This window comes from Leopardus geoffroyi, chromosome B3, assembly GCF_018350155.1.
Source record: "Leopardus geoffroyi isolate Oge1 chromosome B3, O.geoffroyi_Oge1_pat1.0, whole genome shotgun sequence".
Taxonomy (NCBI): domain Eukaryota; kingdom Metazoa; phylum Chordata; class Mammalia; order Carnivora; family Felidae; genus Leopardus; species Leopardus geoffroyi.
Window position 1 is genome coordinate 108,382,212 of NC_059337.1, and position 14,986 is coordinate 108,397,197.

A 14,986-nucleotide genomic window follows, 5' to 3' on the forward strand; every position below is an offset into this window, starting at 1 on the left:
GTCTTAAAGGGCCAGAGGACCACACCCTCCAGGGGAGCCAGGTCTATTAAGACATTGCTCCTCACCAAGCCTTTGTTCTTCATGGAGATCACCCAAACTCTACTCACTGGAGTCAGAACCAATCTGGCAGAGTTACGGCCAGGCGTTCTCATAACGCTCAATACTTTTTTCCAGGGGTGGGGAGAGATGATTCAGAGATTAGTCAATCATCCCAATACAAAAACTAGTGTACATTTTTGGAAGTAAGGAGGAAATATTTAATAACTGCGCTGTTCATGCTCTGTCTCTGAGATGAATTCAATCCCACACCAACATTGCACTAGGAGTATAAATTTTTGTTACATGAAAGATCTATTCCAGACTCAGGGAAGAGTAGAGATGGAAACAAATATATTTGAGTGTGATTATGTGCTAGAAACTATGCTTTATTTTTGCTCATTCACCACATCTAATCAATTCATCTGTCTCTTCAGTTCTGTCTCCAATATTTCTAGGATACAGTCTCTTCTCTGCATTCCCACTGCCATTAATTTAACTAATAGCCTTGTCATCTTCCACTAGGATTATTGTAATAGCTTCTGTTGTGGGCTGAATTGTATTCTCCCACCCAGATTCACACATTGAAGGCTTAGCCTCAAGTATCTGCAGAATGTTACTATATTTGGAGACAGAACTTTCAAAGAGGTAATTGAGGTAAAATGAGGTCCCAAGTGTTTCCTAATCCAATATGACTGGTGTCCTTTCAAGAAGAGGAGATTAGGACCCCAAAAGGCACAGAGGTAAGACCACATGAAGACAGAGGGAGAAGTTGGCCGTCTACAAGACAAGAAGACAGGCTTCAGAAGAAACCAACCCTGCTGACATCATGATCTTAGACTTTCGCCTCCAGAAATGTGAGAAAATAAATTTCTGTCATTTAAGCCATTCAGTCTGTGGTATTTTGTTATGTTGGCTCTAGCAAACAAATAGAGCCTTCTATCTCAGTTCTTTGCTTTCAGTCATGTCCTTCTCAAAATCGATACTTCTAAAAGTGGAATGATCTGTCTCAATCACTGGTCTGTGTCACTTGCCTGCTTAAAACCCTTCAGTAGCACCCCACCTCTCCCTGTGGTGTTTTCTACATTTAAGTTTTCTGGAACATTTGTTATTAAGATGTCCCCAGGTATGTAAACTTGGAAACTGTAATTCTCCAACTCCAAGGAGTACAATGTCCACTTACATATTAAAGCCTCTAAGAAGTTTTGTAGCCAAAAAACCCAGGTTAACTTGGTTTAACCCAATACTTGCCAAATTTAGCTGACTATGGAGGTTTTTTCTTAGTATAATACACATTATATCCACCACAACTTTGTTCTGTAATACAAACTAGGAAATGCTGCCCTACATAATCAAGTCCACATACTTTGACATGTCATCCAAAATGAGGATCACCAGATTTAGCCAACAGAAATATAGGATGCCTAGTTGGATTTGGAATCATTTGTTGTTTATCTGAAATTCAAATTCACCTGGGCATCCTGTATTTTATCTGGCAATTGGATATGGGACCCTTTGTGACCTATGATATAGTGAACAGACTGAACCAAAATGAATTTGATAAGAATTCCCCCTTCCACCTCCCCCCCCTCCCCCAGTTAACATGCAAGGAAGAAATGAATTCAAGGTTGACTCCTGGCTTTTAGTTGGATTCCTTGAATTTTCCACCAACCCTTGTTCACTTAAAGCAGTGTCTCTCCTTCCTGGCTGCACATCTGAATCATCTGAGGAGCTTTTAGAAATCTTACACCTTAATCCCAAACCAAGGGATTTAGAATGGGGGTCGCTGAGTGGGGACTTTGAAAGGCAGGGCTGGGAGGAAAGTAAGCAAAGCAAGGGTCCAGGGAGCCAGATTTAAGGAGGCCCTCACTTTCGGGGCCGACCATGCATTCGAGCAACCCTGAGAGTGAGGGCCTCCTTAAATCTTTGTCCTAAACTCCTACTGGCCTCACCCTGACAGGCCCCTGACATCCTGAATTGGGTTCAGGATTTAGGGGAAGAGCTTGCAGGGGATTTCTGAGAAGCCCTGGGTCCTATCGCTGCATTTTGTTGCTTTACAAGGAAATGTCAACCCTTTCCAGCAACAGCTCTAGCCCATAAGCGTGAGTCAGAAGAGACTTCAGCAGGCCAGGTTTTCCTGAAATGTAAACTTGCAGCGGTTTCCTCTAGAAGGCCACACTCAAAAATTTTTAAATGTTTGGGTTCCTGATTCTTCTTTTCAGTTGAGGCTGGTGATGTTTGAGTAGCTTCTAGTCCCTTGGCAATGCATAACTTCTGTATCAAAGTCAAGTATGGTTTAAACTTTCTGAAAATGTAAGGAAAATATGTGCTTCACTTCTCTATGATTTTATGGATTCTCATCCCCTTTCCTCCCCCACTCCTCCTCCCCACTGCTTTCTGCCCTTTCTGGCCAGAAATTTCACACCCCATGACTGGCAGTCTGGTCAGAAAGGCACACTGGAAACAGCGTCTAGGACAGCTTGTCCAGGAACAACCAAGGCCAGCTTCAGGAGGCCAGCTCCTTACACGGTCTCTTCCTTCACTGGCCTCCAAGTTCCGTGATATCATTAGCGATCTGCCTCCGCCCCTCTGGTACTGGCTGGTGGCCAGATCCTTTAGGCTGATTCCCAAAGGCTCTGTGAGTTTTAAAACAGTAGGGAAAGAAACTGTAATTTTCCAGTGCTGAAAAAGGATGCTAGTGGTTGATGGAAGCTTCCAGCACAGCCAAAATTAACTTCTTTCTATTGTGATAATTGAATGATTTTCAATGATGTTCTTCTTATAATTGGGTTCAAAAAGTACCTTCTCAGAGGAAAATTTGGAAGAGAAAAATGCAAGGCAAAGGGTAAGATAGGGCAGTGTTTGCAGCAATTTCCTGGCAATATCAAGATCACTGAATTACATGGGTGTATCTCACTTGGCTTAATAGCTATGTCCCTGTAAACTTTCACATAAATGGAATTTTTTAAAAAATTAAATCACTATAACTACACGGGGAAAGATTGTCAAATAAAGGAAGGCTTAGGTGCTATACTTTATAAAGTAAATTATCCTTAGATAATGTACCTTATCCCTCCCACGCACACACTGATCTTTTTTACAAGTTTGAATTTTTCACAGGCTGGATTTCATGAACTCTGAGGTCACAGTTGTTCTCAGGCTCTTCAACTGAACTTCTCATAATGTTCTCTGAGGAATGAGTAGCTGCTGGGTTCTGTGGGAACTTTTAAACTGAGAAAGTCATCCCTGTGGGTAAACTGACCCAGAATCCTCATTGTCTACCTCCACGGTGACGTGGCCTCTTGAGTATCCAGAGAAATTGGAAACGTTGATGGGGATATGCTGAAGCTAAATGGTGGCAAATTCAACATGAAAAGCAATATGGTCTCATGTATAGTCTGTGACCAGACTGCTCTGACTCTACTTCTGTCCTCTAGCTGGGTGACTCCCTGAACCTCAGCAGCCTTATCTGTAGAATGGGGCGAACCTAATGGGACTATCTCAAGGTAACACCTGGCATAGAATAAATGCTCAAAAAGTGGTAGCTATTTTCAACTTGCCTGGGCTAGCTCTATTAGAGTACAGGGGAAAAATATCAAAAGACCAAAGATGCTTATGTCTACTGATAAGTGCTGGTCCATGCCAGATACATGCTGAATACTTTCATTTAATCTTTATATCACATACACAACATCGTTAATATTATCCTTACTTCCCAGTGAAAACTAAAGCTCAAAGAAGTTAAGCAATTTTCCTTATGTGACACAGCAAATAAAGGACAAAGCAGGTATTTGAGACCAGTGCTATTGTTCCTTCCACTCTTTCTCAGACCTGAGACCAAAACCCAAAAGCGACTTTTCAAAGATGAAGGTTTAGGACCTGGAGGGTATTTGGACTTAGAAGTAAAATTGGTTCAGGAAGTTCAGTCAAGAAAGGAATAGAGGGAAATTCTTTGATTTATTCCATAAAGATTGATTGAGAATCCACAGAATGCTAGCACTCCAGCAAAGATGGATAAGGCCTCACCCCTGGCCTCAAAGTCCACTGGGGAGATAGTCATGCAAAATTACAATAAACCCCAGCCAGTGGTAGGATTTGGGTGTGAACAATGTGCCGTTGGATCCATAAATTTAAAAAATGACCAACTTTACCACAGAAGGCTTCCAAGGAGAGGTGACATTTGAAGGCTTTACAAGTATCTTATTTAATCTTCTAGTACTGGGGAAGCAGGCAAGGTATGACCCTGGGGTAGAGACAGCTAGGTACCCAGCTAGGATGTAAAGTCCCCTTCTCACTTGTAAAGGGAAGCCTGACTTCACCCGAGCAGGCAATACGGACAGCTCAAAGTCTATATTTTTCTACATTTTCCAGACTCTTTTATAGAGCGCTATCCCCATAAAAATGGAAGCAGAGGTCACTGGGTAAGTAAGCTTCTTAATAAGGTTATGGGCTTATGTGGGCTTTTTTTCTTACTCTTTTCCTCTGTTTCCTGCCACCTGCCTAGAGTACAGATTTGATGGCTAATGCTCCAGCACCAACTCTTGTGGCCTTGAGAAAGGAAGCCACAACCTACGGATGGCAGGGCAGAAGGACAGAGGAGCCTGGGTCCTTGAGGACCATGACTTTCTGTACCAGCATCACACTGCCTCCCTCCAGGCACGTCTGCCTAAATGAAGGAAAAACAAACTTCTATCTTGTTTAATCCCATGTTATTTCTGGTTGTTGTCATTAGCATCTGACCCACTCCTTAACTGGCAGATGCCCCTGAGGTTATTGGTGTCTGACTCTCCAACCCCCATTCTTACCCACCACCCTGTACTGTGGGGCAAACCTGTAGTCCTAATGCAACTGAATAGCCTAGAGTATTTCCTTGAAACTCTAATCTCTTTTGTCAACTGGCCCTGGAAGCAAGCACACAGCCTGATACACAGCGGGACTCAGTAGTGTATGTTGAATGAACACAGTGAATAACTGTCCCTCAACCACTTCCCCAACGAACTATTTTTCTGAGGGGCTGTGGAATGATCCCTCCTTCTCAGATTTCCCCAGGCTGGTGTCAGGATGAAGTTTGTGAGAAATCTGAAGTGCTTGGAGATATGTTTTTTTTTTTTTTTTGAGGCAAGAATAAGTTAGAAATCAGAGATAATAAAAATCTAAACAAAGATATACATAGAGATTCCTTTAGTTAGGTAAAATTCTTTTAATGGTAAAGCAAAAAATAAATGGTATGAAAGTAAGAGTTGTTATCTCAAGTCCCTTTTACAAAAAACTATTTACTGATTGCAAAAATAACAGACATGACTATAAAAAATTCAAAGTCCTCTCATAACTCTTTCTATATAACAGACTGATAAACATCTTTTCCACTCTTTTTCTATACATAAAAGCATTAAATATAAATGGGGTTATAAAAATGAACTCACAGTGTGTATACTATTTTGCAACCTTTGTTTTTTTCACTTAACATCATATCTTAGACATTGCTCCACATTTTGCATTTAGATTAATCTGGTTCTATTTAAGGCAGGAGAGTATTCTGTATCCCAGTGCTCCCCCTTTTTAAAAATGTGTCTGGCTTTATCTTTGACCTTGTGCTGTAAAGTGTCACCAGGTGTTTACAAGAGGTGGTTGATGAGAAGGACATCAGAGATTAACTCACCCTTAACTGAAGTGAGCTGGTTCCTGGAGTTGTCAGGCTGACAAATGTTCAGTTCTGGAAAAAAACAATATGCCAGGATCAATGTTTTATGAACAGAAGGCCATGAAGCTCCGAGCTAGAAGCAAACAACTTGGGCTGGTCAGGAGAGCTGATATGCCTCTTGGATCCCTGAAAACAGCTCCCTCTGAAGCCTTCCTGGCAACTGAAGGCACAGATGCTGGCCTGGGGTTGGGATTTGGGTCACCTGAGAAGCAGGTATCATTCTTCAACTGCACAGAAAATCAGTCCTTGATTGACCTTCTCCTAGAGCATTGAGAACTTGCAGAGTGCCGGGTAGTCACCATCCTGGGCTCAGGTAGTAGGGAGAAAAGGGTCAAAAAAGGAAGCCAGCAGGCATGGCCTCTGTGCTGGGACATTAGACTCTCGATGGGGACATGAGCAGTAGGACTCCCACCGCTCCATCAAAATTAAACATACGCACAGTCCACGGATTTATGGGTTATCCGGAACCCATAAATCAACCTGATTACAGCTACTGTAACCTGAGCTTGCTTGGTAAATGTTGAGAGCAGCTGCTATGAGCGTGGGTAGGCAGCTGGGCTCAACCAAGAAGACTTTGGGGAGGATGGGAGTTAATCATCCAGCAGGATTTGAAAAGAGGGAAGGAGGCCCAGAGGTCAGAGCCCAGCGGCACAGATGCACATACCTGTGGCAGAAGCTGGATGTGGCCATGGCTGTGGTTGTACAGAGGCTGTGTTGGTGGCGGTAGCAGTGGTTCTGGCTCAGCTGTGGCAGGAGGGGTAGGGTAAGGGTATTAAGAAAACCAACAAGGGAATTAGTTCAGGCAGGAAGGAGAGTTTAACATGGACTGCAAGGAACCTGGGGGGTGAGGCAGGTAAAAGAGTGCAGGTGCCACCGACTTTTGAACCTGTGTTGGGGAGATTGACTTGAATAGATCGGCAATAGGGAGCAGCCGTGTCTTGGGCTGAGCCATCCCTGAGGAAAACCAGGCAGGTCATGGCTGCACCTTCTGAGTCCCTGCGTGCCGTGCGCCTGTAAGGAAGCTGCTCCACCTGGAACCTCACCGCCCCGCTCTTGTGCAAGCTGGTAATACACACCCAGTGTGTATCCAGTATTACTGACTCACTGGTAAAGTAGTTCAGGATTTTCTAGCTGACCAGCTGGCCCAACTAGCATTTCTTCCTCCAAGATGGCAAAGCAGCCAAGCCCGACTTCCAGTCCAAAGTGTCAGTGTCCTCCAGCCAGAGAGCACCAGGATCGCCTGGAGCTGAGCAGTGTTGGGGTTACCGACCAGTTGCAGCGAGGGCTAACATACAGCGTGGGGAGCCGTGGGGTGTCTCAGTGAGAGGATATGACAGAGAACTTACAGGAGTTAGCTTTGGCTCAGGTGATATTGGGGAGGGTTCAGAGAGGCGGGATTTTGCTCTGGATTGGGTGTTATCAGAAGCAGGGGTAATTCTATGGGTATCTTGATTATTCTTACATAAAAGGCTAAGAGGAGGGAGACAAGGCTAAAGCTATAGTTGGTAAAGAAATATCAGTCACACATTTTAGCCAAGAAAGGGGTATCTTTGGTCATTTTTGTGGTTTGGACAATGTTCTTATTTTTGTCTAGGTCCAGGCATGATTATGGAGTAATCTTGTTTTGCTTTGCTTCATCAGGGTCACAGAGCGGCCTTGGCTGATGCTGGAGTTCTATGGAAATATTTCTGTTAAACATGAGAACATCATGGCCAAGCTGTGAGTTCTGGGGTAGGTCCTAGATATTGGGGGCTGTTTTCTCTTTCTCAACTAGAACTGAGCCCTGTGTCTAAAGACAGCCAGGAACCCTGGAGTGGAAAGAATCTGAAGGCTTGCAGTGTTCACATCTTAAGCAGAAACTCCTTCTGGAGGGCTGGAGAAGAGGCTTAGAGAAGCCAGGTGCTCCTGATTTAAGGCTGCCTCTGGTCTCATCATTCAGTCAACAAATATATACTGAACAGCTAATATATTCAGGCACTTGGGATAGAGCCGTGAGCCATATAGTTTTCATGGTGTGGATGTTTTACTGAGGGGCACCAGAAAATAGGGGTGGAGAAAGAAGATAGTCTTAGGTAGTGATAAGGAAAGTTATAAAGAAAATAAAATTCACTGATGGAGTTGAAAATGGCTTGGGGTCCACTTTGGAGAGATGACCAAGTACATCCTCTCTGAGGAGAGATGAGAGGTGCGACGTGAAATTTTGTGGTGAGAGTATTTCAGGCAGAAGAAACAGGATGTGCCAAGGCTTCTAGGAACAGGAACAAGGTGTGTGTTCCTCTGTAGCGTAGTGAGTGAGGGAGAAATAGGCTAAGGTCAGAGAGGTGGGCTGGGTCAGGGAGCTAGAGGCCAATGGAAGACTCTAGAGGCAAGAACTGCAGGACCTCACATCTCCTTCAGAGACAGCGGAAGTTTGTGACATATTAATCTCTCTCTACATCCTAAGGCCTCTTACCTGCCACAGCCCTTCCCTCCAAGCCTGGGGGATACACCAGATACACCAGAAATGGTCTGAAATTCTCCTTACCTACAGAAGTCAATCATTGCTTAGAGTAGTATATTCATTTTCCATTTCTGCTGTACCAAATTACGACAACTTAGTTGCTTCAAACAACATAAATATATTACAGTTCTTGAGGTCAGAAATCCTAAAATCAAGATGTTGGAAGTGCCATGTTCCTTTTGGAGGCAGTATCTGCTTCTTCTGGAAATATCTTTCTTCTAGAGTCTGCCTGCATTTCTTGGTTTGTGGCTCTTCTGTCTTCAAAGCTGATGACAGAATATGTTCAAATCTCTCTCTCTCTCTCTCTCTCCCCCCCCCCCCCATCTAAAATCCTGCTTCCATCATCACATCCTGTTCCTTGACTCTGATTCTCTGGCCCCTCTCTCATAAGGACCCTTGTGTTTACATTAGGCCCACTCAGATAATTCAAGATAATCTCCCAATCTTAAGATTCTTGACTTAATCACATCTGCAAAGTCTCTTTTGCCACATAAGATAATATACTCACAGGGTTTGAAGATGAAGACTTGGTCATCTTTGGGGAGCCATTCTGTCTACCACAGGTAGTCACATGGGGAGCAGAGAAGTGAAATTTGCCCCAAGCCATTCTACCAATGGGATGAATACTTGCCCCACCTACCTCAGGAAGTTGTTGTAAGTAACACATAAATTAATGTGGCCTAATTGGAAGAATAAGAAGTACCATAAAATCTAAGGAGCAATTATGAAGTATTATGAATCCTAGGAAACATGAATGCAAAACAGGTGTTATATAGTAATAGAAAACTCTAGAACTGAAAGAGCCAGGTTTGAGTCCTGCTGTCCAAAATACTTGCTGCATTACCTTGGACAAGTGAGTTAATGTCTTTGAGTTTCATTGTGTATAAAATTTGGAAAATGCTATCTTCTGATAACAGTATTGTTATGAGTTAAAACCAGGTAACATAGGCGGGGTGCTTTGTGAAATGCCACACAAATGTTCTTCGTTCAATATTTCATAGGCAAGCACCCAAATACTTTTTCCCAGATGCACAGTGGAACCAGGCAGTAGAGTAGCACCTATCAGACCAATACCAACAGGTTTTGAATCTCTACTGTACGGAGTGCATGAGAAATAAGGAGGAGACAATAAACAAAGGGCCTCTCTCATTCTCTCTCTCCTCAACTACTGAGGGGTCAAAAGGTGGCAGGAAGAAAACCGTAGCATCTAAAATGGTTATTCAGAAAAACACAAAATATGCCTATTGAGAATACAGACTCTCCTGGCAATGAAGAGATTTAAGTTCAATCTGATATTCTCTGGAAAAATCATATTTAAAACATTAAAGTAAGTTGCTCAAGAACTGCCTTATTCATTCAGCGCCTTTTATGTGACCATGTGCATAGCACTTGATTGTAAATGTGCATGCAATACATGCTTTCTGAGTGTGGTCTGTAGACCCACAAATACATGCATTTATTCAGTGTGCCATTATTCAGCACTGACCTACACACTAGACAGTGTCCTTGGTGTTGGGGACACAATGGGAATTAAAGATAGAAAACCTCCCTACCCTCATGGAACTTCTAGGTTAAGAAGATGAATATTCATGGGGTGCCTGGGTGGCTCAGTCGAGTAAGGGTCCATCTTGAGCTCAGGTCATGATCTCACAGCTCATGAGTTTCAGTCCCGCATCTGGATCTGTGCTGACAGCTCAGAGCCTGGAGTCTGCTTCAGATTCTGTGTCTCCCTCTCTCTCTGCTCCTCTACCCCCTCATACTCTGTCTCTCGCTCTCAAAATTACACATTAAGAAAAGTTTAAAAAGAAGATGAATATTTATCAAACAAGTCCACAACTGAATGTAAAATTAAACCAAAATATTTCAATGGCAAGGTTCAAGATGCTATGGGAGCTTACCAAAGGAGTCCTTACTTGACCTCTAAAAATTAACAATTGAGCTGAGATCTGAAAGCTGAGAAAATGTATTCAGAGGAAAATTGAGGAGGGAACAGCTTTCCAGGCTGAGGGAAAGCCTGCACATGCAAAGGCAAAAATGAATGGAGTGTTTGAAGGCCTGAGAGAAGGCCATTATGTCCAGACTATGCAAATGGGAGGGACGGTCATCAAGATGTGGACTTGAGAGGAGGGCAGGGTCGTGCCAGCTACAAGGATCACTATGTAAACAGGTGCAGTGACTGACAAAGTCACGACATAGTGTTTCATCCAGTCCCAAACTTTGTTTCGATTTTAATATTCTTAATGAGAATCCTATCATTGTATGTTCATAACCTGAAAAATTCTTTAAATAATTGATTACATGGCATAGTTGCTACTAGGATAAGAGGCACATTAAGTTACCTTGCATAGGTGCAGGAATGGTGCCCAGGTTGGCCTTAGATGTCCATCCCTGGTCCCACAGACTGGCTGCAAGACAGGATACTGAGACCAGAGCAGCTGTTAGATCACTAATAGCAACTCTTGCCTCAATCTTGTGCTTTTCCAAGCATCTCACATAATAATCAGGTTTGACTTCCACAAAGTAGCTATAAGGATAGTGTTTTAACGGTAGGGAGAATGTCCGATGACTTACCACAAGTCACATGGGGACAGAGGTGACACTTGAATCTGAATTCACTGCTTCTAGATAAAAATGGTTTTCCCCATAGACCACCACTGAGTCACTTGCACACTCTCTCTCTGACATCCTTAAAGTCATAGAACTCTAGAATTTTCAAAATTGATGGGAATCCTGAACATCAGCCAACTTATTCAATTCTCTCATTTGGAAATTCCAGGAAGTCTGAAATTTTTGAGAAGGAATAATATTTCAAAAAGGACTAAAAGTGCTATTTTCCACAAAAGGAAGAGAGAAGTCATTGTTCTGGTCTTTTCTAGTGACTCATTATTGGCTTTCTTATATGTGATATAATAGGAAGAGTGTTCCGTCACTAATCAGCTATGATCTTTCAAACTAGATCTCTTTCCCCACATATTCTCCATTTTATCACCCTGAAATAAAAACAGTGACCACAACTAAGGATATCAAGTTCATCTTGCAGCATAACCCAGCACATACTCATACACGCACACACATGCAGAACTGAAACAAAAGTTCCAAGAATCTGTACTTACTCTCACTAGTGCAATGCACACTTTTCTGTTCTACTTTTCAGAAAAGATCTTTGCAATCTACTAAATTGATTTTACTACCCACTAAAATTTTAAATCCTAACGTTGACAAACACTGGACTGGACACCCTCTGAGGTGCTTTCCAGCCCTCAATCTCTGATCCCCCTTGGGGCTTCTCAGAGTCTGTGAGGTTTCTTTCTAGGAAGGCAAGTGTCTAACCTCCCTGATCTGGCAGCTTCAGGGATGACTCGGGGGTTGACACTATCTATCAGTCCTTTGGCCTCACAAACTACTAGTGGTTTGGGGGCAGTTTGTCCCCGCATGAATAAACAAAGCACCAAACAGACCTCTGACCACAGTCAGCCAACATTAGGTAGAGAAAGATCCATATCCAGAGTCAAACTGCAGTTAGAGAATTTTGCTAGTTTCTGCCAGCTCCCCACCCCAGATACCTACAGACCACGTACACACATACCACACACCTTACCCATGCACATACACCACACACATCACACACAAGCACACAGACCCCATACACAATTTACACACACATATACATACCATGCATACCCCACACTCACACATACTCACCCACACACATCTCACACAACACACACATACATTCATAGACCCCACGCACATCTTATACACACATACAACAAACTTGTACACACACACACACACACACACACAAACACAAACACACACCAAAAAACTCTTGAGAGTCCCCAGAACTCCTCAGTTATAAAGCAGGAAATCCTATAATTTGAAGGTGAATGAGTCAGAAGAAAAGAATTTAAAGTGAATTATAATCACTCCTCAGCATAATAGAATATTTTTAACAGTTGAAAAATGTGCGTAAAAGTATACGGACAATTCAACAAAGACACCACTGAAGTAGCACTTTGTTTTTAAAAGTATACTCTCTTTTTAAAAATCAAATACTTTTAGTATGATATTTGAATTTTCCTTTTATGACTATTTTTAATGTTATATGTTAATTTGTTACCTTGTTAATTTGTGAGAGCTTAATACTGTGTATTTAATGTGTTTATCCTTAAGAACTTACACGTTTGCTTAATGTTCTAAAGCAGGCTTATAAATGTGCCCTTTCAAAAAGCATCACACATATTGTTTCACTGTGTTTTCTTTTTCTTCTTTTTTTAATTTTTTAACGTTTATTCATTTTTGAGAGACAGACAGAGACAGAGTGCGAGTGGAGGAGAGACAGAGTGCGAGTGGAGGAGAGGCAGAGAGAGAGGGAGACACAGAATCTGAAGCAGGCTCCGGGCTCTGGGCTGTCAGCACAGAGCCCGACGTGGGGCTCGAGCTCACAGATCGTGAGATCATGACCAACCGAAGTCGGTTGCCCAACCACTGAGCCACCCAGGTGCCCCTCACTGATGTTTTCAATTTTATAAATTCTGAATATTCTGATAACGATATCAATCCCGGGAGTTAACTAGTAAGCGAAGTAAATCACAAAATCCTGCTATTACCATTTTGCCTTAGAATTGCCATCAGCTGCAGGGACCTGGAGAACACACTTGTTCCCAAGCCCCCATGACGCTTCCCAAGAAGCCTTTGGCACCCATTCTAGCACTTGGCTTCTGGAAAGCTCTCAAGAAATGCCTGGTGAGACAATGGCTGAAAAAGAACAAGGGGGTAGGCAGAGAGCATAGGAAAAGAGAAAAAGAAGGAAGAGAGAGAGAAAGGTAAAGGAAGAAATGGAGGGAATGAGAATGGGGCAGGGCAGATAAAAAGAGTGAGATAGACAGAAGGAACTGTATGTTGCTTCTGTCTTAGATGTCTGTTCTGTGTGGAAAATGAAAATCAAAAACCATTTCTATGACAAACCTTGTTTAGAATATTACTGCTGGAACCCACCTGGTGAAGTGACAACTCTGTGGGAAATTCACTGGAAAATTTAGCTTTCCATCTGCAATAGAGGAAGCAAATTCTTGCTGAGACATTTGACAGACACACAGCTGTTTAGTCGTGGACATTATTTCTCTGTGCACTTTGCTATGGTAACGAAAGCCATGTCATGGAAATACACACATCACTTACCTACAATGGTTTTCTAAGGCTCATACTTGAGTTTTGGAAGGAATGTTACAGTTTTGCTTTTTCACTTAACAATGAAAATAAATAAATACTGCTTATTTTTGAATAATCAGAAAACACAGATAAGCATAAATAAGAAAGTAAAGATTACCTATTATTCAAAACATTCAGAGATAGCTATTCACACTTGGTGTTCTAGATTTTATTTTGAATGCAAACATGTAGAAAATATACGTATATATGATCATACTGTATGTTTTATTATATAATCTTCAGTTTCACTTAATATATTGAGAACATCTCTGCCATATTTTCAATTATTGCATAGGTCTCTCTTCTGCTATTGACAAATATTTAGGTGTGCCAATTTTTTTGTTATTATAAATGACACACTAAAGAATATTCTTGAACAGGCATTTTTGTGCATTTATCCTGTTATTTCCTTAGGATAAGTTCTTAAATGTGAACATTTAAATGTCAGCGTGCACACCTTAAAGTGCTGTATCAATTTGCCAAATTGCCTTCCAGAAAGTCGGAACCAATTTACATTCCCTTTAAAGTGTATAAATGCCCTATTATCTCAAGCCCTCATCAACACTAGTTATTATCATTCTTTTTAAAATTTTCCAGTTTTATAGGTTAAAAGATATTTTCATTTTTGTTTTAATTGGCATTTCATTTATTACCAGTGAGGTCAAATGTTTTTTATGTTTATTGGCCATTTGCATTTCTCTTTTTTGTGCAACTTGCCTGACCAGGTGCCAACTATATTTTCCTAATGGGTTTTTTTATCTTTTCATTGATTTCTAAGAGTTCTTCATAATTCAAAAGTATTAACCCTTTGCTGTCATGTGTGTTGTGACTTTTTTTCTCAGCTTTTCGTAACTTGGACTATGTAGTTTAGATGTATAGAAGTTTTGGTTTGCCTTAAGTGACCAATATGTTAATAATTCCCTTTTATGTCTTACCTTTGAATCATGATCAGAAGGGTATTTCACATTCCAGAATTATATAATTTTTACCTATGTTTTTTTCTATTTTCCCTTGTTTTTTACTTTTATATTTTTAAGCCATCTAAAATTTACTTGACATGTGAGGTAGAGATCCAAATTTTTTTTTTTGAAGTTTACTTATTTATTTTGAGAGAGACAGAGACAGCATGAGCAAGGGAGGGGCAGAGAGAGAGAGAGAGAGAGAGAGAGAGAGAGAGAGAATTCCAAGCAGGATCCTCACCGTCAGCGCAGAGTCCGATGTGGGGCTCAAACCCACAAAACCATGAGGTCGTGACCTGAGCTGAAACCGAGAGTCAGACGCTGAGCCACCCAGGTGCCCCTCCAAATTATTTTTCTAACATTTGGACTGAATAGTCCATGGTTTTCCTACTGATTTGAAATACCTTCTTTACCGTATTCTAAATACTTATACATACTTGAGCTGTTCTGTTACTTGCCTTTTTGTAGTTTTCTGAAGCCCCAAGTCCGTGTGTTAGTCCTTTAGAACTATTATTTTAACTGTCCAGATTGAAAGTTGTTATTTCATAGATCCCTCAGACTTTTAGAACAATGGCTGCT

The 14,986-nt window shown here is 41.6% G+C and overlaps 1 long non-coding RNA gene across 1 annotated transcript in view; it reads right to left on the reverse strand.

Moving 5' to 3' along the window:
• Positions 1–5,089: 5,089 nt before the first annotated feature.
• LOC123583955 overlaps positions 5,090–14,986 on the reverse strand; it is a 71,976-nt gene continuing 62,079 nt past the window's right edge. Inside the window, exons 2-4 of the long non-coding RNA XR_006705079.1 lie at positions 13,236–13,287; positions 6,402–6,481; positions 5,090–5,749 (exon numbers count right to left, since the gene is read on the reverse strand). This is a non-coding gene — a long non-coding RNA (uncharacterized LOC123583955). The remainder of the gene's footprint in view (positions 5,750–6,401; positions 6,482–13,235; positions 13,288–14,986) is intronic.